This window comes from Castor canadensis, chromosome 17 (assembly GCF_047511655.1).
Source record: "Castor canadensis chromosome 17, mCasCan1.hap1v2, whole genome shotgun sequence".
NCBI lineage: Eukaryota > Metazoa > Chordata > Mammalia > Rodentia > Castoridae > Castor > Castor canadensis.
Window position 1 is genome coordinate 61,610,207 of NC_133402.1, and position 24,918 is coordinate 61,635,124.

Below are 24,918 nucleotides of genomic sequence, written 5' to 3' on the forward strand. Positions count from 1 at the left end.
ATGACTATTAGAATACAGGAACATGGATTTTTTTTTTTTCCTCTTTTTGTTTAAAACAAGCAAACAATGCTGGTAGAATGAGAGTGACTCTGTAGCAGGGAGGAGGGGACAGCATAGCAGCGAGATGAAAAAGAATCTGAATGTGAGGAAGGTCACATGCACTGAGTTTAAGCAGCCAATAGAGCTGCATACAACCATATAGGGGTTAAACCTCGCCTTTTGCTTCTGTAACCTGCTTGCCAGGGAATATAAGGCAAGGCCCCTTTGTTCTCCGGGCTCAGCCTTTGGATGGGAATCCGCTGAGCCCCTGCCGGTGTGTTAATAAATGTTGCTTCCTGCAAAGCCTTGGTGTCCCATTTCCCTGCTTGAATATCCCATAACATTTCTGGGGGCTCAGTCTGGGATTCGGAGACGGTGTTTTCACCTCCTTGTCACCAGGAGTCAGCATCCCCGCTCGTTGGGAGAGTGTCCCACCAGGTGCCAACACGGACATTTTGATCCGACAGAGGGACTCGCCTCTCCCAGCGCACCGGAGAGCATATCTTGGTTGCACAAAGGAACCTGGAGAAGGCTCAGGAACCAACTGGGAACCCTGCCTGTCAAACTGGTAAGAACCCTGGGTTCAAACAATAGGCCTGCTTTTAGGAGGCAGAAGGGGAGCCTGATCATCTCCCAGAGAAACCCAAGTGGTCCTATGAAGGTGAAGCCATGTCTCTCAGGTTCAGGAAGCAGGGTGGAAATGTGTGGGCCTATATGTATATGTGTGTGAGAGCCTGGGATGGGGCCTGGCTACAAAACAAGTGAGGAGTCCAGATCCAGGGGTTGTGGTGACCTCATATAGTCTAGGGTGAGCCCTGGGTGGGTGGGGGGGTGGTCTGGGGTTTATACAGACTCACTATGCTAAGCTCTCCCTGTGTGTCAGAGAGGAGGACCCCTTAACTGTCCTCCAAACCCTCCATCACTCCATGTCTGTCTTGCCATCTGGTAATGGGAGGAGATGGGTAGAATTCAGAGTAAAAACACTCCCTTGGAGTGTATGGTTAAAAACTTTAAAAAGGGATTTAATAGAGACTACACAGTTAAGTTAACTTCTAACAAGCTTGAGGCCCTTTATGAAGTAGATTGGCCTGCTCTTGGTGTAGTGTGGCTCCCAGAAGGGTCACTAGACAAAACTGTGGTTAATGAAGTTTATAGGGTAATTATAGGGAATCCTGGGCACCCGGATCAGTCTCCCCACATTGATTGCTGTCAGGATGCTGTCATCAGCCGACGCACATGGCTAAGGCCCTGTCTGGAAGAGACCTGTAGGATTATGGTAGATAGGGTGGACACAACTGCCAAGTGTAGGGAGAAAGCAAAGGAGCCTGTACTGGCTGAGGAGACTGAGGAGGTACCAGCACCCTATGTGCCACTCTAACCACCTCTGCCACCAGCACCCAGTTCTGCACCCTCACCTTCAACATCAGTTGGGGAAGCTCAAGTCACACCTGTAAAATTTGGCCTGGAAGCCTCGGGGGCCTTGACTCCCCTGACCTCCCTGAGTTCTATGGACCCCATCCCCATTCCGAGTCCACCAGTTCTCACCCTGCATCCCCCATTCAATCGGGGGCATCCAACCAGTCTCTGTGAGGACCCCTCCTCTCCTCAGACTCCCACCACCATGCACATGCCCCCAAGGGAGGTCCAAGGCCCGGTGTATTATGACGAGGACGGTCAAATACAAGAAGGAGGGTGGACATTGGTCTACCAGCCCTTCACCACCACAGGCCTCCTCAATGGGAAACTTATACTCCCTCCTTCATGGAAAGACCTCAGGCTCTGACTGATTTAATGAGTCCATCATCCAGACGCACAAACCCACCTGGACAGACTGTTAACAGCTTCATCTGACTCTATTTACTATATAAGAGCAATGGTGTATACTGTTGATGGCTCTGAAATGGTAGACTATCATGTCCCTGATGGCGCTTTAAATGGCCAAGCCTACACTCAGACTCAACTCCCTGAGGAGAACCCCCACTGGGACCTAATAATGACAAGACTACCAGTGAAGCAAATGATACCAGGAGGCACTGTTAGGGGGCATGAAGGAAGGAGGGAAAAAGCCATGAACCTGAGCAAAACATCAGCAGTCCTCCAAGAGCCAGATGAGAGTCCAGCAGTTTCATGAGCATTTGTGTGAGGCCTTCTGCTTGGACACTCCTTTTGATCCAGAAGCCACTGAAAACTAGTGAATGATAAACACTGCTTTTGTTGGCCAGGCTCAAGGGGACAGAAGGCAAAAATTACAGAAATTGGAGGAATTTGCAAGAATGAACGCCAGCCAGGTTCTGGAGGTGACCACAAAGGTTTTTGTCAATCGAGATCAGGAGGCAAGATGGGAGACCGACAGGAAGATTAAAAGGAAAGTGGACCTCCTTGCAGCAGCCCTTGTTGGACAGTCAGATGGGCCCCAGTCCAAGCAGAGGCAATCACCATAGATGGCGACTGGCATCCCCAGGACACCCTGGCCCTAGGGAGGAACTAGGGTGAAATCAATGTGTCTACTGTCGTCAGGAAGGCCACTGGAAGAATGAGTGTCTCCAATGGACCACAGCTTCCCAGAAGGCCACCCAGACCAGAGGCAGAGGCCAAATTGTTGAGGGAAAGTATCAGCCTACCTGCAGAGAGGTTGGTCCCTGGGTGGAAAATTTCGTAAGTCTGGCTGCCCTAGAGAACTGAGGAAGACTAGAACAGACCAGGCTCCATTCTACTGGGCCCCCAGGAGCCTATGGTCCAAATACAGATAGGGGCCATCCCATCGATCTCATGGTCGATATGGGTGCAGAACATTCAGTTGTGACTCAGCCAGTGGGCCCCCTTTCACAGAAGCATGCAACTATTATCAAGGCTACAGGGAACTGGGCCCACCACCCCTTCCAAGTATCTAGACAATGCGATCTTGGGAGTCATGGAGTAAGGCATGAATTCCTTTATCTCCCTGATTACCCTGTGGGCAGGGACTTATTATGCAAACTGAGGGCACACATAATTTTTGATTCAGATGATACAGCAGCCTTCAAACTGAGAGGACCTGAGGTAAGGGTTTTAACCCTCACAGTCACATAAGAAGAATGGTAACTCTATGCCCCTAAGGGAAGGCCTCCTGAGAATCCAGGAAGGATTCCTGGATTCAAGGTTCCAGGTATATGGGCTGAAGATAATCTCCCAGGTCTGGCCCAAAACCTGCCCCCGATAGTGGTGGAACTAAAACTGGGAGCCATGACTGTCAGCCAAAAACAGCACTTCATTCCCCACAAGGCCCAGGTCAGAATTCAAAAACATTTTGACAGACTCCTGAAATATGGGATCCTCTGATCTTGCCAGTCATCCTGGAACACCCCATTATTACCTATCCAGAAACCAGGGATGAGGATTTCAGGCCAGTTCAGGACCTCCAGGCAACTGTCACTTTGCACCTCATAGTTCTGAATCCTTACATGCTTTTAGGCTTTGTCCCAACTGAGGCAAAGTTTTTTACCTGCCTAGATTGTAAGGATGCACTTTTCTGCATTTGCCTGGCCCCACAGAGCCAGCCTATTTTTTCCTTCTAATGGGAAATCCTAACAGTGGAGAGAAGGGGCAACTAACCTGGACTCAATTGCCACAAGGTTTCAAAAATTCACCCACTATTTTTGGAACTGCCTTGGCAACCTATCTCAAAGCTTTCTCAGTCGGCCAGCATGGCTGCACACTCCTCCAGTATGTAGATGACCTCCTGCTGGCTGGACCAATTCAGGAGGACTGTATGGAAGGGACTCGTCTCCTTCTTTATGGGAGGCAGGATACAAAGTCTTGAAAAAAGGCCCAGATTTGTCAAATACCTTAGTTTTCACCTGTCATAGGGACAGTGCAAGCTCAGCCTCAAGAGGAACAGTACAGCCTCCAAGACCTGTCAGCAAATCAGGGAGTTTTTGGGAGCCTCAGGTTTCTGCTGAATCTGGATCCCTAACTACTCCCTCTTGGCTAAACCCCTCTATGAAGCCACAAAGCAGGGAGAACAGGAAAACTTAATATGGAGAGAGGAACAAGAAAAAACCTTTAGAAGAATCAAGAGGGCGCTCACAAATGCCCCTGCTCTAGGCCCGCTGGATGTGACGAAGCCCTTTTTCCTGTATGTCCATGAGTGAAAGGGGACAGCTGTTGGGTTTCTAACTCAGCTACTAGGTTCCTGGCATCATCTGCTGGCTTACTTGTCAAAAAAACTCTTTGCCATTTCTGAGGCTGGCTGCCTTGCCTGCATGCCCTTAGTCACCACTGCTGCCCTGGTGACTGAAGCAGACAAGCTCACCCTAGGGCAAGAACTCACTGCCCAGGTTCCCCACTTCATCCTGACTCTCAAGGAGTGTAAGGGAAATTATTGGCTGACCAACTCTTGGATGGTCAAATACCAGAGTATGCTATATGAAAACCCACACATCCAGCTAGATGTTGTTAAGATTCTAAACCCAGCCACCCTATTGCCGGTTGACCTGGGCCCCCCCCTCCGGGAGAATGACTGCTTAGAGGTTATGGGTGAGGTTTTCTCGAGCTGGCCAGGTCTTTAACTAATCAGCCTATTGACCATCCAGATGTTGACTATTTCACAGATGACAGCAGTTTTATCTAGGATGGTGTGTGCTTTGCTGGGTATGTGGTGGTAACTATGGACTCAGTCATTGAGGCCTGCCCGCTGCCGGTTGGAACGTCTACACAAAAGACAGAATACACAGCCCTCCTTTGCAGGGCGACAGCTGCCCCTGACTGTACCCCTAGTACCTGTAACCCTGTGACTTTTACTGTACTTAAGCCCACTGATTGGAAACAGGGGCATATAGTTAGTATAAGGATAGATGGAAAGGGCCATGACCCCAGGACTCTGATGCACCTTAAATTAGTAACTGTTACCCATGAGAGTTCCTCATACCAAGTTTTTTACTCCTTTTATGAGGAAATGGGGAGTGAATTTTCTATCTCTACCGAGGCCAGAAATCTATTCCTCTCACTAGCCGAGTCCATAGTCCAGATACTCAATGTCACCTTGTGTTATGTTTGTGGGGAACCAACCTGGGAGACTGTTGGCTATGGGAAGGTAAGGAGCTAAACCTGTGGGAGCCCTTTAATGAGACCACCTTCCCCAGCCACAGGAAAAGCATCTGGCTCCTAAAAACTTACATCATCAGAAATTACTGTATTTCTCACCCAAAAGGCCAGTTCTCCACCCTAGTGGGGGATTTAACTTGTTTAGGACAAAAGTTTTACAATGACACCGCACAGAAGACTCAATGGTGGGGAACTCTAAACCACACGGAACCCAATCCCAACCCATTGATGAACTTCTCTGGCTCTAGGCAGCTTGGGACAATCTTACCGAGAACATAGATTGGTAGGTGCCCGGGGGGCTATATTGGATCTGTGAGAAACTAACTCATACAGTGCTACCCAGAAGTTGGTTCAGGTCTTGTGTACTGGGCACAATTAGACCGTCCTTTTTCTTGCTTCCCCTTGCACAAGGTGAAAAATTGGGAGTTCCCATACATGGAGAAAAAACAAATAGAAAGAAGTATCTTACAAATTGGCAATTGGAAGGATAATGAATGGCCTCCTGAGTGAGTCATCCAGTATTGTGGTCCTGCCACTTGGGTAGAAGATGGGTCCTGGGGCTATTGCACCCCGACTTACATGCTCAACTGCATTATTTGTCACCAGGCAGTAGCTGAAATTATAACTAATGAAACTGCAAGGACCTTGACATACTGGCCAAACAGCACACAAAGGTGCTGCAATGCAATATACCAAAACTGCCTGGCCTTGGACTATTTACTGGCCTCTGAGGGAGGTGTATGTGGAAAGTTCAATCTAAGTAACTGTTGCCTACTGATTGATGATTTAAAAAAAAAAAAATCACAGACAAAATTAAAAAATTGCCCACGTCCCCTTCCAGACTTGGTGAGGATGGAATCCCAATGACTTGTTTGGAGGTCCGGTTCTCTGCCCTGGGGCGATTCAAGACCCTGTGGGGTGGTGATTCCTATCTCGGGAGCATGGTTAATAGTGCCCTGCTTGGTTCCCTTGGTATTGCGATCAATCAGGACCGTTCATGGAGGCCACTGTAGAACAGCCGCCCATGTAATGATGCTGTGGAAACACAAACCCCTGAATCAGGATGGTGCTTTTTGACCCTAGGTGGGTCCGAGCATCAAAGGGAGCACAGCCAATAATGTACCAGGGAGGAGGAGACGGCATAGTAGAGAGATGAAAAAATCTGAACGTGAAGAAGGTCACGTGCACTGAGTTAAAGCAGCCAATAGAGCTGCGCACAACCATATAGGGGTTAAACCTCGCCTTTTGCTTCTGTAACCTGCTTGCCAGGGAATATAAGGCAAGGCCCCTTTGTTCTCGGGCTCAGCCTTTGGATGGGAATCCGCTGAGCCCCTGCCGGCGTGTTAATAAATATTGCTTCCTGCAAAGCCTTGGTGTCCCATGTCCCTGCTTGAATATCCCGCAAGAGCTCTAGTGGTAAAGCGCCTGCCTAGCAAGCGTGAGGCCCTGAGTTCAAACCCCAGTACGGCTAAAAAGTAACAATAAAAGTGAAACAAGGGAACACCAAATACACAGGTGCCTTACTTAGACAATCAGCTCCACAAGGCCTTCAGTGAAGACTCTGCAGTCTGGAAGGGAAAAGAAGGATCCTGGTGGCAGTCAGTGCCCTTATTAAAGGGGTGGCCTTGCACTTTTGGTGGAATAGCTGTGACACCAGGATGGACAGGCAATGTAGGCCTCTCCGACAGCCTCGGGAACGTACAGATGACAGACACCCTGTTCCTGACAGCTGGGTGCAACTGCAAGTGTACAGGACTCTCTGGGAACCTTGCGCGGGGTCCCTGGGTCACGGGGTGCCAGGCCCGGTTGTGCCAGGGCCTAGGTTCTGTGGCTAGAGGCGCTGACTGGGCCGAGCTGGCCCCAGGAGGCCGAGGCCGGGCCGCTGCCCGTGGGTGGCGCCGGGGGCCTGGGCCGAGGCCTGGCCGGCCGCGGTGGCGGTGCGCGCAGCTCGGGGCCGCGGGGCCGGGCCGGGCCGCCGACCTCCTCCCGCACGGGCCCCGCGCCGGGGGCGGGCCGCGCCGCACTGCGCCGCGCCGAGCCGGGCCAGCCGAGCCGAGCCGAGCCGAGCCGCCGGCGTCCATTTTCTGGGCGGTGCTGTGCGGCGCCACGGCCGGACTCGCAGGTCCGGAAGCGCCATGGACCCCAGTGGGGGGTGGGGGGGACGCGCGCCGGCCGCGCAGGAGCCGAGCCCCGTAAGTGCGCGGGGCGGGGAGGGCGAGAGGGGCCGGGTCCCTCGGGTCCCTCGGGTCCCCCGTGTCCCCGGGCGCGCAGGGCCGGGAGCGCCGCGGATGCCCGCGAGCCGAGCTGCCACCCCGCCAGCGCCCGCAGGTGCCCGGCCAGGGCCCGCGGAGACTGCGCACCTGGGGTTGGGGACGCGCTGCGGAGGGAGGGGGGGAGGCTTGGGTCCAGCAGGCGCAGACTGTCGCACTTCCTGTCCCCTGGCATTGCGACCTGGACCCCAGACCTGACCTCAGCAGGGCGGGAGGATATCCTGGTGCAACACCAGAAGCCCCTGGAATTGAACCGGGCGACGTGCAAAGGCAGGCCCTGCCCGCCCCCCCCCTCCCGGGCATTGCCAACCTCAGCCTCCCACTCCCGCAGTCCGGTCTGTCTGTCTGTCTGTCCGGACAACCCAGCTCTTGTTTGCAGAGAATCGCCTAAACCACCTGAGATTGTTTTCCACTTTGTGCTGTGGGGTAAGTGCCTCATCCGTGCTGGACGTGGGGCCTAATCGAATATCCCTTGCAAGGATCCATTAATAGTTAAGTGTGATGAGCCTTATGCATATTTTATAAAGGTGGAAGGCTTTTAATTGTGGAACTCAACTCCTCGGTCAGATTCTCATGGCTGAAAAGAATGGGGGAGTTTGTCCGTGGCTTCAGAGAAACTTCTAGCGACGTACTGTGTCTAAGGGCAGTGTTTTTCCAAGAGCGAGGACCCATTAGAAGATTGTGGAATCCTTTTACCGGGTCACTACTGGGGGAAAAAACTTGTTTTGTTGTTAAAGATTTAGAATATCTAGTACAGTAGAAAAAAGACATACGCTGCAGCATTTGTAAGGGTGAACTGTTTAATGAAACTTTTGGCTTTCAGTTTATGTAATGGAAGTTTTACTGTCAGAAAGGCAACTCTGACTTGCAGGTTAGTTGTGCAGGCTTTGCAATCAGTCGAACCTGGGTGTGAGGCCCAGCTCTCATTTAAAACAGCTGTGTGACGTCTCAGAGCCTCCAGGTTTGCAGCTGTAAAATGAGAGAATGCCTGCAGCTGAGAGCTACCTTCTGCAGTCGCTTTCTGCATAATGTGACTTCTAGTAGGTACTCATAGGTACTAGTTGCAGTTTCTGTTGCTGAAATATCAAATTCTGGCTGCCAGTCATGGGACGCTGTACTTTTTTCTTTTTTAGGTCTTGATGTGGAGGGGATGGAGGACTCAGAACCCAGGATCTCCAAGTGAATTCTTCCAAAGCACAGAATCTAACTGTTAAGGCCGGTGTGTTCCAACTGAGGTAACCAGATTTCTCTCTCTCCTTAGTCTGCGTGAAATAGGAAATGGTTGTTTTTGAGGGAATGGGGGTGCCCAAGGGTGTGCGATTCACGACAGCCGTTAACCAGGCTTGGAGATTACAAGATTTCTGTGGCTTTCCAGCAACCTGTTATTAAGGAGACCCCACATGTAAGGCCCCTGTGGTGAAGGGGAACGAGGGCCAGGAGCACTGGTTTCTCATGCCACTTAGACCAGCGGCTACTGCGGGAGCTTTTAGATAGCTCTTCATAAAGCTGGAAGGACCCACTGACATCCCTGGGGCCCAGAGAATTCAAACGGCTCTTCAGAGTTACCCAGTGAGGTGGGGTGGGGTGGAGGCAGGGCTAGAACGTGAATCTCCGGTGGCCAGTCATGCAGCCAGCTTCCCAGCCTGCTGTGGGTGACACCATGCTAGTCACTGAGTGCACAAGCATGAAGAATCCACCCCAGACACTTTCAGTTCTCACATAGAAGGACAGGCAGCTCAACATACGAAACTCTAACTTGGAGGCGTATACAAAGTCCCAGATGGTGACAATGACAAGTTCCATTTGTCAAGCACTGGGTGCCTTTGTGTGATAGGCAGTCTTTTTTTATTTACTCCTCCTGGGAGTGAGGAGGAACTGAACTGTGGAAATGGAGACGGATCATGGAAGACTTTGCCTCTCATCCTCCATTTTGGAGTGTGTTCTGTTTGCCAAGCATTGTGCTAGGAGCACACAGTTGGAGCAAAGGGCCCTCCCTCCAGGAGCCTGTAACCTAAAGTCTAAAGAGGTCACTGATTCTCCCTTACCTGCTCCTCTCGCCATCCTGGAGTGGCCTCTGTCACAGGAACAGACTAGAGTCATGGACGTAGCAAAGATCTTGACTTTCAATTCGGTTTTTCATTGTTTTCCCTTTTCCCGTATGTTTCCACCCATGTCTTAAGCCTACGATTTCAATTTATAAACAATAGTGAGGCCTCCTCTGAATTCATTTATTTTCCACTCAACAAATTAACTTGGGTCTTCAAACAGATGATTATGTGTTTACAATTGTATTTCTTCATGTCCATTCTCTTAGTAAGGAATTACGTATTAAGCTGAGCGATTTTCTATTAATCTGCTGGAATCCCAAGTCCGAGGATGTTGGAGATTGACTGTAGAATTCCAGGTGGATAGATAAGGAACTTTAAGGTTTTCAAAAATCTTAAAACATTTAGGCAGGAATTTCTCGCTTCTCTTTTGTACTTTCATTTTTCCATTGCTGTCACCTATGGAGGCCAGGCTGTTTGTGAACTTAATCCACAGGCAGAGGGGAAAAAGCAGATTAGCAAAGGGAATTTCTTTGACTCTTTAGGTTACAGGGTCCTGGAGCGAGGGCCCTTTGCTCTTAATATTGTGGACTGCAGAACTGTGGATGTTCAAAGTAAAACAATTGAAATACTTTTGTTTGATTTACAAGGTAGAAAGTTAGAGACTGCTCTGAGAATTGCATTAAGCAGTTGAAATCAGATTTTTAAGACTTGAAGGCTACTTGTAACAACTTAAGTCACAGATAAAAACAAATGAGCTGTTGAATATGAACATGCTTTATGAACTTTAAGGAGTTCTGTAAATGTTATATGGCAAATATTTATTGAGTACCGTAAGTGCAACTCTGTGCTAGAAAGAATGGAGAATTCAGCAGCAAAAAAATAAAAAAATAAAACCTGGTCCCTTCCCTCTCAGACCCTGTCATGTCGTTGAAAAGAATAAAATGTACAGAAATGACAATCCGGTAATTGCAAAGAAGATATCCTGGTAATTTGAGGAGGGTGTTTGAAATAGGAGGAATAGAGGGAGATCCAGGAAGTGTGGAGCTGTCGTACGCATATATGGAAATGTCACAATGAAACCCCCTGTACAACTAATAAAAATGCTTGAAAAAAACCACAAAACAAAGCATGGAGTATATCCAGGGAAAAGTGTCAAGTCCAGTTGAGTTAGAACTGGTCTATACAGGCGTCCAGGGGGAAATAAAACGGCAGAACATTTGGTTCAGAACAATAATGGTCTTAAATGCCAACTAGGAAATTGGAATGTATTCACCAATGGGTGTCATGAAAGCTGTTTGAACAGGGTGGTGTCATGGCTGTGTCTGCTCTGTGCGAGGCTTAGGGGAGGTTGGGAGAAGAGGCGAGGAGACCAAGGAAAAGGGGGTGGGGAGATGCCGTGAGTGGATGAATCCGTTCAGGACAACCGGTGGTGAAGTGAGAAGGAGCAGAGGCACAGGAAGGAGCCAACAGTCAGAAGTCTCAGTGGAGGAGGAGCAGCTGATGCTAACGCTGAGCTCTCAGAACTGTGGTGCCTCAGAGGAAACTGGGAAGGAGGTGAGGAATTTTGTGCCAGAGGTGCTGAGTCTCGGTGGAAGATGCTGGCTCCCCTGCAGTGGGGCTCTGGGCTCCACAGGAAGGCCAGGGTTACAGGGTTAGTTTGGGAGTCATCTAAGAAAAAGGCAAGAGGTGAAGGAAGAATAGCATATAGAATGTAAGAAGAGAAAAGCGCAAAGAATCTGGGGAAGCAGAGAGAAGTCTGGCTGAGAGCAAGGAGAACCCCAGAGTGACAAGACTCTGGAAGCCCATGAAATGGGGTTTCCCCGTGGATGGAGTCAGGTCCTGGAACCGGAGAGATGGGCTCACTGGGGCAGAAGTTTACAAGTGTTAGATTATACATTTGTTGCTGCTTTCCTTTGTAAGATAGGACATGCAGAATGAATATTAAGTGGTTTCATTTGTGTAGGTTTGTAGTTCGCACAAATCAAGAATTGCTCTTAAATTTGACCCTGCATGCCCTCAAACACTTCTCATTATTAAAATTCAGGCTATTAAATGTGGTTTTGACAGTAGTTAATATGTGATATTCCATTATCAGCAGACAGACCAAAAAAGTATCCCTTAATAGAATGGATGTTTTAAAAAACTGTGCTGCTGTTGTAAAAAGTTTCTAAAAGTAACTTAGTTCCGTGGCCTTTTACCGTATGGCTATCAGGTGGCATGTCTGTGGCTGTGTTTTCACAAGCATATGAGCTTAGTACAGTGGAATGAGGAGACTGGGGTCAAATAAGTCTAGTCTCACAACCTAGCTGGGCCATTTTCCAGACTTGTGACTTAAGCAGAGTTACTCTAACTTTTTCCATCCACAGCTCATGTAGGTTCGTTTTGAAGATTGGTGGTAGATCGTTTGCTCAGGAACCATACCGCATTGGCAACTAGTAAACGTGCTGTCTTGTATAGATATATAAATTGATATAGAACGTGCCTTTACATACAACAAAGCCTTAGCTTTTTTTTTTTTTTTTTTTTCCTGACATGTTGGAAATTGAACTCAGGTCCTCATGCTTTCTAGTCAGGCATTCTACCACATGAGTCCTGCCCCCAGCCCTTCTGCATTTTACCTTGTTTTTCAGACAGGGGCTTGTGCTTTTGTCTCTCTCAGCCTCAGATCATGATCTTCTACCTCCACCTCCAAGTAGCTGGGACCACAAGCGTGTACCACCAGCTTGTTTTTAAGATAAGATCTCTGCTAGCCTCAAAATTCGACCGTCCCACCTCTGCCTCCTGAGTAGCTGGGGTTACAGCTGTTCATGGCCTTATCTTTATGACTCCTTAATGTATTCATTTTATCGTGGAAAGTACATACCTCCCGTTACAGCTATGCTGTGTTTGTTCAAGTGACCAGCAATTTAGCATGGATAAGAATCCATCTGGGGACTTGTCAGAGTGTAGATTCCCAGGCCCTGAAATTCTGATTCAGTGGATTTGTGGTGGGGCTGTAGAATCTGGCTGATGATGCAGATTGACAAATGCCAATTTCTGGGAAGCAGAGAAGGGGATAAACTTGACTTGATTTGCTGATTTCAAACCCTACTTAAACCTGAGATCTATCTCTGCTTATAAGTTTTATACTTGTATCGTTCATGATGGAGTGTATTTGTGATCACGTGAAAACAGATAGCTTCCTGATAGTCAGTGAATGGTGCTATGACCACACCCCTCCACTGCTGGCTGCAGTGTGAACAGCTGGAGGGATGGCATATAGTTCCTGACCAGTTTCTTTTGCTATAGGGTGAACGACAACACCCAGGCCCTATTCCTAGAGTTTGCAAAAACAGTACAAGTTTAGTTGTTAGCAATAATATTTTTAATGGTGGCCACACTTCACAGTTGTGCCATTAAAATGTTCTGATGAAATTTTCTGTCTTCTGGTGGATAAACATATTGTCCTCTGCATCTTACAGTCATGTAATTTTTAGGATAAAGTTCATGTCATTTATCCAGCCCAACCTGATTTTTAGATGGAAAATAACTTGTCCTTATTTTCCCCCTATTCCTCTAAGCTTACAACAAAGAACTGAGGCATATATACATGTTGGTGTGGAAGCTATGTATTGAGAATATAGGACATCTAGATTACATAATCTGAGCTATGCTTTATCCTAACTATATGTAATTTTTAAATTGAAGGCATAATGAGACATCCTTACTAAAATCACATTGAGGCCAGGTGTGTTGGTGCATATCTGTAGTTCCAGCTACCTGGAAGGCATAGGTAGAAGGACTGTAGTCCAAGGCTGGCCTGGACAAAAAGTATGAGACCCTATCTTAAAAACACACACACACACACACACACACACATATAATGTATATAATATAATGTAATAAAAAGCCTGGCAACATGACTCAAGTGATGGAGCGCCTGCCCAGCAGGCATGAAGCCTTGGGTTCAAACCCCAGTACCACCAAAAAACCAAAAAACTTTCACCTTAAAGCCTGGACAGTGTCCTGTTGACTGTTTGGTTCTTTTGGAGGAGGACGCCAGTGGCTCAAAGCCTTCCCTAGAAAGGCTCGGGGTTCCTCTGACTGTGCCACAGCACCTGATGAAGAGGTCTGTACTGAAATCCCAATGTGCATCATGGCAGCCATGTTAATAGGACGTCAGACAAGGTTGCTGCAAAGAGCAGCCCAGCCACTGCAGCCACCCTTGAAGAGACGAGAGTTTCACTGCCTGGGATCTGCCTGACTCCAAAGGCCAGCCTCCTCTCTGCACATGCCAGGCTGCCTCCCCAGCCACGTAACGTACAGAAGAGACGTTTGTTCCTGATTTCAGCTCAGAATTTTTTGATAAGAAGCAAGTGGAGCAGAGATAAAGGGCAAACTTAAATCTGCTCAATGAAGCTGGGCACTGGTGGCTCATGCCTGTAATCCCAGCTACTTGGGAGGCAGGGATTGGGAGAATCACAGTTCAAGCCTAGTACAGGCAAGTAGTTCACAAGACCCCCATCTCCAAAATAACCACAGCAAAATGGACTGGAGATGTGACTCAACCAGTAGAGTACCTACTTTGCAAAGTGCAAAGCCCTGAGTTCAAACCCCATCCCACCAAAAGCTCTTCTTTTAGAGTAAAAACACCAGTGGATTTTTGAGCCGAGGTCAGTCAGTTGATGTCTTGCATAGCAGTCCTCATGTCTGTACTGGGCTCAATGTACCAGTCGCTATGCAGGTAGAAAGTTTGAAACCCTCCTTAGGTGATCACTAAGTGTTTATTGGTTACTCTCTGAGGCCTGAGGACCTCCTCAGGAGACGGGGAAGACCCAGAGCCCTGCAGAAGTGACTTGGGGAAGGTTAAAGCCCAGGACTTGTTCTCTAATAACCAATGTGTGACCTTGAGAAAGGAAGTTATGACTTTGTTGATTTGGTTCCGTCACCTGCAACCAAAGGTTTGGCTGCATGATGGCTCCGTTTCCTGCCTGCTGTGAGTTGTAATGATTCCACTTCCTCTGCAGCAGAAAAGCAGAGGCATGACGTCCAGCAGAAGGAAGGAGGACAGGGCTTCAGTCTGAGACCTTCCATGCTCAACAGCCTCAAAAATCCTAACCAGGCTTTGGGTTCTGCCTTTGTCCTATACACTTTCAAGGAACGTGCACGAATGAATGGGTGGCAGGTTATCTGCTCTGGAGGAGATGAAGACCCTTAACAAAAAGATTGGGACTGGCAGGGAGTCAGTCAAAAGATGACAAAATGGGGAGGGGGGGAGGAAGAGCAGCCATTATGGTTGCCAAATTTTATAAGTAAAAAGAACCTTGGAAATAAAAAGGCCCAGCCTCTCCACATTCCAGAGAAGGAAACAGAAGTCCAGAAAGGCCATAGGACTTGCTCAAGGTCACACAGTGAAAATGGAAATAAAACCCAGTGTCGCATCCCAGTCTGGACCCAGGGCAGGGGAAGGCAGCCAGCAGCGAAGCCTAAAGGGGCAGAATTGTGGGTAGAAGAGAGCTGACCCCAGCACCACTGGGCTTCTGACAGGCGCACAGTAGGGCACCACAATGCAGAACTGCAGGACTAGCTAAGACGCTTTGGATTCTTGCCAATTAAGGTAGTCCAAAAAAATTCTTTTGAAATTGGGAAAGGCAATTTAAAGAGATTGCCCTCCCCCACCCCACCCCCAAAAAAGCTTTTTTTTCTGTGGGCTGGGATATAGCTCTGTGGTAGAGGACCTGGGTTCCATCCCCAGCACCACAAAAAAAATAAAAGCATTTTTCCTCTTTCGTTTTATGAAGATGACTAAGCTATGCTGCCATTTGATTTTGAGAGGACCTAAACATTTTGTGAAGGAGTATGAAGAGGAAAACCCAGAACACACACCCGTTTTGCTGGCCACTGCCATGTGTGTTTTCATCCCAGGCTGCACTGTCCCCAGCAGTCCCGTGGCGGCCGTGTTAAATCCTAGAAGGACATCCTGGGATTATTTAAGCAGCCCACAAAGGCAGGTGTTTGTGCGAGGTAAGAAGACGTGGGCTGTCACTTCCTGCTCTGTGAGTTGCTGCTGTTTCTAAGCCCTGTTTTATTTGTGTGTGTGTGTGTGTGTGTGTGTGTGTGTGTGTGCGTGTGTGTGCATTTTCTTGTGGCAGAACCACTTCTGACTATTTTTAGAGTTGATTACAATTAGATAAGATTTCCAATTCAGTAAAAACAAAGCTGAGTTTATTTTTTATTATCGTGTTAGGCAAGGGAATCCCATGTTCAGAATGGTCTCCCTAAACTTCCGTGCATCTCTGGGTGAGCGTGGAGATTTCTGATCTGCTCTCCTTGGATGGTGATTGGATCTAGAGAGAAGTGAGGATTTCCTGTGTAAAAATGATCAGCTTTCTGGTCTGTCCCTGTTACATGTAGATGTTCTGGACATGTCCCTGACATGAGCGAAGACCAACCTTTGCCGCCTCTGTGTGACTTTGACCTCCTTGGTGGACAAGCTTAAAGTGTCAAAGTCACGCCTGCTCCTGGGTGTCTTCTCCCTTCCCTTCCCTTGGCTTAATATAAGCATCACCTTTGCTTTAATGGGAGGAGACAGAAGGGCCACTTTGAGGAGGTGGAGGTGTTTAGGACAGACTGCAAAAGCCACTGTCGGTCGGTCGGCCCTGAAATGAAGTCCTGAATGGGGTTCTTCTGGGACACTAGGGACCTGGTTGGCCCTGTGGTCTGCATGCTAACTAGGGCAAAGAAGCAAGACCTTGACCTTTAAATTTCTCCTGTCAAGGTCCAGCAGTTCTGGAGTGACTCTAGCCACCACTCACGGTACGCTGACTTTTTGCACAGAAGCATTTTTTCCTAAGCAGAAACCCACTACCTGTTCTGTTGTATATTTATTCTCAATATTGTTTTTGTTGTCGACATTTTTCATGAAGCCATGTTTTCTTTGTCACATTTGAATGATCTATTTTAAGACTTTCTTTTCTATTTATAACGAGTTTCTGGTAAGATGATTCGTGCTGCTCTCTTATTTTAAGAAACACTTATTGACGTCTTTTTTTTTTTTTTTTTTTCCTTTTGTGACATTTAAAAAAGAGTTCTTCTTCCAATCCCAGCAACTACCTTCCATTAAAAATGACGTCTTTTTTCCTCGTGAGGTTCCTTGCTCCGGGAGAGGATATGAGTTCTGGTGATTAATCTCTGTGCTATTCAGCAAACAAATACCTTTAAGGCAGGGTTTATGTGCCAAGCTCAAGAAGGTTCTCTGTGTCTCTGCACGATGGGAGTGCCTGTGGCCCCAGAGGTGTCTGGGGTGCCCCGTTTGTGCTGCAGTAGCTCCTGGCCTGGTGGCCATTTTCTGTGAGCTGAGGCCCAGAGTGAGGCTCCTCCCCAGGCTGCCTGTGACATTTGTTTTCTAAAATGAAAGCACAGCAGCCACGAGAGGCGTCCTACAGCAGGCCTGTTCTTTATGTAGTTAAAGCACAGCTTTCTAGTTAGTATATTGTGGGTGTTTATCTGTAGTGCGTTTGGGATTTGTTTGAGGAGTTTTACTTTTTAAAAACAAAATGTAGATAGTCTACTCTAAAACAAGTAAGCTGGGGAATTATTTATATACCTGACTACTGCCAGAAACCTGTATTTCCTTTTAATTAATTTTGGGGTGAAATCGGCAAAAGCTAACCGCATCTTGGTTCTTTAATATTCTTCCCCTGCTCGCAGCCATTTTCCCAGTCGGTTTCTTCTGTCTGCATCATCAGGCCTCCATTGGCCAGGCCAGCCAGAGTTCTTGTAGTTGTGCATGGTAGGAAAGCCCTTGTCCTCCCCTCTTCCCCAGGCCTCTGGGTGGACTTGCTCAACCCTTCTGCTGATCGCCTGCCTCCTGAGGCCTAGGAAGAAGTGTTTTTCACAATCCCCACTGGCCTCAGAGGGCTCTGCCACCATGCCTGGCCTCCCTCCAGAGATCACAGTGCTGCCAGCTTCAAACTCAAAACATAGAAGAGAAGTGTGGGAATGAGGGGAAAGGAAAAATATGGAGCTGGACTCAGTTAACCGTCCCAGGGTCCAGCCCATCCAGATGACCTCTGTACATTGGCACCTTGGGTGTGGAGCCAGGTGGGAAGCCACTGCAAATGCAAGACCATCTGTCGGCAGTAGGGAGGAGGGGAGGGCTGAGCAGCCTTCATCCAGAAAGTCAGTCCCTATGCTGACAGGCTGGAAGTATCGGCTCTGTGTCTACCTGCTGTCTCTAGAGCAGAGATTGCTGTCCTGGAGCTGACCACCTTTGCATCACAGAGCAGTTTAGAGGATTCCTTGAAACCACTTATGTCTCGGAGGATATGCTTTACCGCGTTGACCCCGCTGTTTTGCAGCCCTGATGGGCCGACACCATTCCTATGACCTATCCTTTGGCACTGTCATGTTTGTGTGACACAGCGAGGAAGCCTATGATGTCCCCTCAAAATACTGTCACCCGGTACTGTGCTTCCGATAAAGCCAGTGCATTGCTCAGCAAGTACTACTGACGATGAACCTGGGGCTCTTTTTCTCAAGAGGGGGGCTGCGTACAGGGAGGTGACCATTCTCCTCTCTGAAACTTGAGCAGACGCCATCGTTAAAGCGGCTGGAGCAAGGTGAAGGCTTCGCTGTCTGCCTTCTAGGATTGAGATATTGAGAAAATTCCCCCATGGGAATGAGCAAACCCAAGGGATCCTGAAGAATTAGCGAGCTACCCAGACAGATTCTCATCAACAGTCTGTCCTTCACTGAGATGAGACTTCAGTAGTGTTAAGAGCTTGCGTATGACATCTCATCATTTAAGTTTTAGGGCAACAAATCACTGTACAGAGATTGAAATTTTAGAGGCTGAATAAAATCTTTAAGCGATTTATTCTTTTTGTAGATTAGGGTCTAAAAGTCACATACATGCAGGTGCAGGAAGGTAACAAACATTGCCTGTGGTCTGGGCTAAGAAGATAGAGAATGGTTAGACTGTGACAAGATGGCGGGCACTGGAACTTTTTAAATACTGTGGTGGCCTAATGAGACTGGTTTGCAAGTCACTCAGCTGTGAGTCACCACCATCATCTGATTCATTCCCCCAAGTCAGGATTCCTGTAGTGCAGCCTGCACTGTCTTCTCTAACAGAGCACTGGGCTTGAAGCTCTCCCAGGCCCAACTCAAAGGAAAGGAATGGCCATTGAACCTTCTCCTTGTCAGAGGGCAACTGCTTCCGATATAAGCCATGTCCAGTTGATATGGACAGGGTCTTTGTGTCTGAAGCAGAAGTCAGTATGGAGATCCACGGACATCTGGGGTAGCATCAGATGTGGCAGACCTCGTTAAGCAAGCAATACTCTGGGCTCTGCTCCCAGGATGCAACAGGAAGAACCCGTCAAAGGAAGCCCCTCATTGTCCGGGTATGTCACTCCTAAGGCACCTGCATGGAACCAAGCTTGCGCAGGCTTCCCTCGATCACATCAGGTGACGAGTAACAGCACAGGACAGCAGGTGTGTCCTGATGGACCTGGTCTGTGGTATCAACCTACTTAGTCCAAGGGTGTTTCCTAAAACATCAAACAGTTCACAGTTTCCTCAGTCTTCCTAGACTGGGACAGTGTGAGAAGTGTCCTCTCCCTCTGCACTGGCACTTGATTGGCCTTCTGCACACCCTGGAATTTACAGTGCCTTCCCTTTTTTCTAAACATCTCCTAACCGCTCCCATTTCCCTCTTGGAGCCAAGTGAGTCATAAGATCCATACAGCACTTAGTGTGGTACAGGGCCTGGCGTGTAAAAGGGCTCAGGAAATGTTAGCTTTTGTTATCGTGGGCATCACCACCATCTCCATTATAATGCTCGTCATCACCAGAGGCATGGGAACTTGCTTTCCTTGAACACAGTTCAAACCACTTGTGTGGGTGGACCTTATCCATCTCTGCCCCGACAGGGTGAAGATGGACCACACGTACAAGACCCCTTTTCTAGAATCTGTCCTCTTACTTTATCCACTCTTATTATTGGAGTTGGATTCATCCTGATTTATTGCCAGAATTCCAAAGTGAGTTTCTGCCATCATAAGTGAGGTTGTGGGGGGAGGTTTCTGTAGGTCAACAGGGTGACCTATAGAAGATTGGAGTCATTCTAGGATGGTCCAGGGTGTGTTGACCGATGAAAAGCCATCAGACACTGTGCTACAGTAGAGTCCTGGTGTTTGCTACTCAAAGTGTGGACTTTGAACTAGTGGTGTGGGCTTGTCTTGGGAGCCTGGTTCAAACGCTGAGCCTTGAGCCCTACCCCAGACCCATTGTGTTGGAAACTGTGCCTAAGACCACCCCCACACACACACCTCTCAGTGCTGCTCCAGACACTCTGGCAAAGTGCAGAGACAGACTTGTGTAGATTGGCCTATATGAGTTTGCCAGCTGGCTAGCTAGGAGGCATTTGGGACAGACAGTCTTGGAGGGTCTTGGAAATGTGTGATGGGTGTCTTTGACCACAGTAAGAAATTGATTCTGAAGACTGTTGCTACAGGATTTCTTAAAGTAGAAATCTCTCTTGGAGGTCAGAAAACCTTTGTAGTCAGGCAACAGGCAAGAATAATTACAGTGAAAGATTTTAGTGGGGAGCATGGATCCACGTAGAAGTGAAGGCACAGCCACTCTGAGGGAAGGTATTCAGGACCCTGCCAGTGGTGAGAGCGGGGAAAGGCTCGGCTTCCTCAGTGGTAGTGACTGGCAGTATTGCCTGCCCCTAAGGAAACATTTTGAAAGTCAGAAATAACCCCATTTGGTCATGGTGGCTTATTGTTTGGACTGGCAGCTGCCAGGGTAGGGAGGAGTAGTGAGGCACAGTATCTTAGAGAGGAAGCCCCAGCTTCCTATCAACTCAACCCAGTTTAGAAAATGAACTAACAAAGTCCTTTCATCCCTTCAAAGTTGTTGCCTGCTTTTTGTTAATTTATGATATTTTTTTCTAGGTTGTATGGTACTTTTCCTGTAGTCTTTGTCCTGGAAACTTAGCCTGGGGTCCCTTGGACAGACAGAATGAGGCTGGAGGGGGTGGACAGCTATATATCTGGGTAGTCCTTGAGTAATTCACTCTCTTCCTCTTTTCTTCCTTCTCTTCTTGCCACTGTCTGGGAACTTAGGTTGCAGTTGTGGGGCCAAGCCCCTCTCATTCATTCCCATGAGTTACCAGCCTGTGGTGGGCAGAGTGGTACAAGCCCCTAAAAGATATGCCCACGACCCAGAACCTGTGAGTGTGACCGTATTTGGGAAAAGGGTGTTTGTAGATATGATTAATTGTCTTAAGATGAGATCATCTTGAATTATCAGGTCAGTCCTAAATCCAGTGACAAGTGTCATTACACAGAGGAGAGACAGAGAGGAGAAGGCAGGTGAAGACAAAGGCAGAGATTGGAGGTAGTCAGTCATAAACCAAGGAAAGACTAGAACCACCACAAACTAGAAGAAGCTAGAAAGGATCCCTTACCCCATTCCACGTCTTCAGAGAGTGTGGCCTTGAATTTGGACTTCTGATATCTGGGATTGTGAGAAAATAAATTATTGTTGTTTTAAGCAAACAATTTTGTGGTAATTTGTTGCTGTACCCATAGGAAACTAGTTCAGTGTCCAAACCTAGCCTCTATCCAGAGTCACCTGGGAGCTTACTAAACTCAGATTCTGGTGCCTTATCCCTGGCTATTCTAAGTTAGGGCGACATCAAGGAATGAAATTTTTTACCAGGTCCAGTGTACATGTCTATAATCCCAGCTACTTGGAGGCAGATTTAGGAGGATCATGGTCTGAGTCCAGGCCCAGCAAAAGTTAGTAAGATCCTATTTCAAAAACAAAATGGGTGTGGTGGTGTACCCCTGTGGTCCCAGCTACAGGAGGTGGAGGTAGGAGGATCACAGCCTGGGCAAAAGCATGAGACTCTGTCTGAAAATCAGGACAGGGGGCAAGGCTCAAGGCCCTGAGTTCAAACCCCACTACTGCCAAAAAAGAAAAGAAATGAAGTTTTTTGTGAGGGTCTCCAGGTGATTCTAGTATGTCCCTCCCACTCCTCAGGCAGCTTCATTGGCCTTAATTTCTCTTTACTCTCCTTGGCAAAATCCCTGCTCATGTTTTCAGCCCCTCCTCAGCATCAGTGCACTGCACTACTTCCTTTTGACAGCAAAGTCCATGATGGGTTGTGTTGGTTGAGACCTGGGGGGAGGGGGGCTCCTGAGAGGTTGTGCTGGCTTCATCACCCTCTGGCCACATCGGCCCTGCATTCTGGGTTCCCTGTCTGCTTCTTCCCCTTCTTTTGTCTGATTTCCAGTTTGTTGATTCTTCCATCTAAATGACTTCAAGTCTCTCTCCTTTACTTTATCACCACTTGTTACCTTGCCTTCTTTCCAGTCCCGCTGCAGACCACCTTCTCACCACACTGTTCCCAGAATGACCTGCCTGCAAATGCATTAAATTGGTCCTGTTTAAAATCTTTGACATGACGCACCTTTGTCCAGATTGTACATTGGAATCACCTGGACAGCTTTTTTAAAAAAAAAAAAAAATCCCAATACCCAGGCCTCCAAGACCAAATAAGTCAGAATCTGAGCTGGAGCCAGAATGTTGGCTCTCTCTCAAGTATTCTTCCATGATCCCTTTGTGCAGTCAGGGCGAGAACTGTAGTGCAGAGGACAAGTCCAGCTCATTGTGACATTTGAAACTCCTCCTCACAGGGGCTACCATCTCCCTCACCTCTCCCATCAGGCCCCTGCACAGCAGCCACCCGCCTCTTCCCCTTCCTGGAAGTGCCATTCTATCTCGAACGCCTTTGCGTCGACTCTGTCTGCAATGGAAGACTTCTTTCCCTCTTGGATTCCACAGAAATGGTCCCTGTCCCTCAAGGCTCACCAGACCCTCCACTGACTTTCCTCCCCCAGCTCAGTTTAGGGCTGCCTCCTCCACAGCCCTGGACACCCCTCACTGTAGCACCTTGGCCGACTTGTGGATGCTGTCTGCATGTTTGTCTCCTCCACCGGACTGTAGGTTCAGGAGATGACTGACTGAGGGAAGATACCACCAATCCAAATAGCTGAGGGGAGGAAGTTACTGTGTTCTCTGAACTAACGCTGCCTGTACCCCATCAGATACTTGTCAGAAAAATAAAACTCTACCTGATTCCAATGGCTGCATTGAAAATGTATGGTTAGTAGGAACGAGTAGTCCCATTAACTGGACACTTGCTGGCCAAGGTGTATGTAGTCATTGTTTCACTTAACTGTCACACCACAATACTCCTCTTAGGTATTGCTGCCATTTCACAGAACAAATTAAACAAAATGCTGTGTTCAGGTCATGTCAGATGACAGGAAACAGGAAGCAGACCACAGAAGGAACCACCTGGTCATCAGCGTAGCAATAGACCATATGCTTATCAGGAATAACTAGTTTTATTAGAAATTGTAGCTAGTGATGTGTAGTTTTCGGGCAGTAAATACATGTTTGATGCTGGGCGTGGTGATTTCTGCCTATAATCCCAGCTACTCAGAAGGCAGAGATTGGGAGAGGGTGAGGACAGCCCAGGCAAAAAGTTTGTGAGATTCCATCTCAACCAATAAAAAGCTGGGCACAATGGTTCATGCCTGTCACCCCAGCTACCTGGGAAGTATAAATAGAAGGATCCTAATTCAGACTGGCCTGGACATTAAAACAAGATCCTATCTCAACAGTGAACAAAGCAAAAAAGGACTGGGGGCATGGTTCAAGTGGTAGAGCACCTGCCTAGCAAGCACGAGGCCCTAAGTTCAAACCCCAGTACTGCCCAAGATCAACAACAACAAAAGTTTGACTCAGAACTTGCCATAAAACATACCCATCAAAAGATGAGCTAAGGGATTAATTTACTAACACTGAGGTCACACAAAGATAACCTTCCTTTTAACTATGTTAGCAGTTAGTTCGAAGCCCAAAGTCAGGAGACCAGGGTTAGCACCCAACCTTGCCAGCTACAAGCCGGGTGGGGCTAGGACTTCGGCTGCTTGTTTCTGAACCTCAGTGTTTCGTGCTGGAAATGGAAATACTATCTCACAGCCCACAAGGCTGTCATGAGAAGGAAAATGAGGGGTGTGTATGAAAGTGATTTGTATATAGTGCAGGACCCAACAGGAATAAGGTGTTCTTGTCTTTGTTCTGTATTTGGGTCCAGAAAGTTGGCGTTTGGGAGGAATCTGACAGGGAAGGTGGCATTCTGCTGGGTAAGCGGATATGAGCACTGAAACAATCACAGGCCTCTGAATTCCACGGCAGGGCGGGGCTCCAGGATGGGATGTGAGCCCAAGAAAAACAAATGGGAGAATGGAGGCAATGGTTAGAAAACTAGTTTTGCCGTGTTCATCAAATAACTAGTTAGGGTTTAACAGTGAGTCACCTGTAACCAAAGACAAACCCAGAGACCACAGGTCAGTACCAAGGAGCTTGAACCTTGCATTTTGGTTTTTTTGTAGTACTGTAGTTTGAACTTGGCCTTGCACTTGCTAGGCAGATGGTCTACCACTTGAGCCACGCACCTAGCCCTGTTTACTTTAGTTACTTTTCAGGTAGGGTCTCTTGTTACTCCTTGGGGCCAGCCTCAGACTATGACCTGCCTGCCTACACCTCCCACCTACCTGGGATGACAGGCACACACAACGCCATCACTTCTGATTGGAGTTTCGCTAACTTTTTGCCCAAGCTGGCCTGGAACCGTGATCCTCCCCATCTCATCTCATAGTTGTGAGCTGGACACTTTGTTCTTTTACTCTTGAGTTCCCAACAACTTTTCTCCAGCTCTGAAGCTTTCTGGATCTACATCCAGGAGTTCACTTACCCTGTGATGTCAGTGTCTGTACTGACATGGCCAGAACTGCTCCTTTCAGGGTCACGTGCTGACAGTGTGTGTGCAGTTTCCTTCTTCTTTAAACCGGAAACTAAGGCTTTATCTTTTTTATTCTAATAGATTGAAAATATGTCCTGCGTAGTCCTCAGTAAACAGAAGCAATCTAGGACTGGGGTATGGTGCAAGTGGCAGAGCACTTGCCTAGTAAGTATGAGGCCCTGAGTTCAAACCCCAGTACCACCAAAAAAACCAGACCCTAGGACAGATCTTGAAATATGACTTGAGTGGGTGAGAACAGTCACCTTCAGCTGCATTCAAGCCTTTTGGTCACAGATACCACCATCCTGACTCGGAGCAGGAATCTGCACAGCCCGTTTAAAGCATCGGTGGAAATATTTTAAGAAACTTGACAGCCTGAAACATTTCAGCAGGTGGGGAAAGGACGACCCAAATGAACATATGGTTCATATGATGAGGATAACCAAGTGACATTGTGAGATTTAATTTACAAATTCACTTCCTGAAGTTTGGAAGCTGAGGGAGAGGGAAAATACAAGGAAAGACTGTGTGCGCTCCACACACAAAGGCTATGTATTAAAAATATCAATCATCCAATACTTTGGTGGTTTTTGTGTTTTTGTTTTTTGAG

General features: G+C 47.8%; 1 protein-coding gene across 31 annotated transcripts in view; it reads left to right on the plus strand.

Annotated features, from left to right (window-relative positions):
• Zbtb38 (zinc finger and BTB domain containing 38) overlaps positions 1 to 24,918 on the plus strand; it is a 151,178-nt gene that overhangs the window by 79,131 nt on the left and 47,129 nt on the right. For 10 of the 31 annotated variants that reach the window (XR_012443089.1, XR_012443083.1, XR_012443084.1 and 7 more), the window contains one exon: positions 8,525 to 8,626. The gene's annotated coding sequence lies outside the window, so the exon portion shown is untranslated. Of the gene's footprint in view, positions 1 to 2,261; positions 3,875 to 7,131; positions 7,314 to 7,346; positions 7,818 to 7,888; positions 8,432 to 8,524; positions 8,627 to 15,219; positions 15,443 to 22,131; positions 24,911 to 24,918 lie in introns of those variants that run through there. The other 21 variants (XR_012443093.1, XR_012443091.1, XR_012443092.1 and 18 more) reach the window with 17 other exon arrangements.